This window comes from Buceros rhinoceros, unplaced genomic scaffold, assembly GCF_000710305.1.
Source record: "Buceros rhinoceros silvestris isolate BGI_N320 unplaced genomic scaffold, ASM71030v1 scaffold24553, whole genome shotgun sequence".
In the NCBI taxonomy this organism is placed as follows: domain Eukaryota; kingdom Metazoa; phylum Chordata; class Aves; order Bucerotiformes; family Bucerotidae; genus Buceros; species Buceros rhinoceros.
This window is the reverse complement of record NW_010403350.1, coordinates 1,139-1,651: the sequence shown is the minus strand read 5'-3', so window position 1 is coordinate 1,651 and position 513 is coordinate 1,139. Positions and strand designations below refer to the sequence as shown.

Below are 513 nucleotides of genomic sequence, written 5' to 3'. Positions count from 1 at the left end.
GGCAGGTGCGGGTGGGCGGCCAGCCCCCCACGCTGCCGGGAGCGAAAGGAGCTGGGCAGGTCTGAAAGCCGTGGGAACAGCCGAGACGGGCAGGGACAGAGCGATCGCCAAAGCCGATAACGGAACAGACCCATGATCCGCCTGCGGAAAGAGCAGCTCCCCGGGCAAACGCATGCCTGGGAAGGCAGCCTGGGGCGGAGGGACAGACGGGGGGCTGGCAGTGCCACAGGGAGGGTGCGGGGGACGCGGCTGGCCCCGAGGGACTGTTGTCACCTCAAATGGCACCATTAGCACTGATGACAAATTTTTGTTACGAACCCAGAATGTCCGACTCCTCTTGATACAAACAGGGTGGGGAGCAGCCTGAGGAAGCGCAAGCTGCAGAAAGGGTGAACCTCGGAGATCGGGGTGTTCAAGTGTCACGGGGGTCCTCAGAGTCTTCTTGAGGGTCACTGTGGGCCCCAGAATGATCTTAGGGGCAGAGAAAAGCGGAATCAAAGCAGAGCCTTATGC

General features: G+C 61.6%; 1 protein-coding gene across 1 annotated transcript in view; it reads left to right on the top strand.

Moving 5' to 3' along the window:
* The window catches only part of CRYBB1 (crystallin, beta B1), a gene marked incomplete at its 3' end in the record, with an annotated part of 3,265 nt that overhangs the window by 1,652 nt on the left and 1,100 nt on the right, over nucleotides 1-513 (top strand). The gene's annotated exons all lie outside the window — the stretch shown is intronic.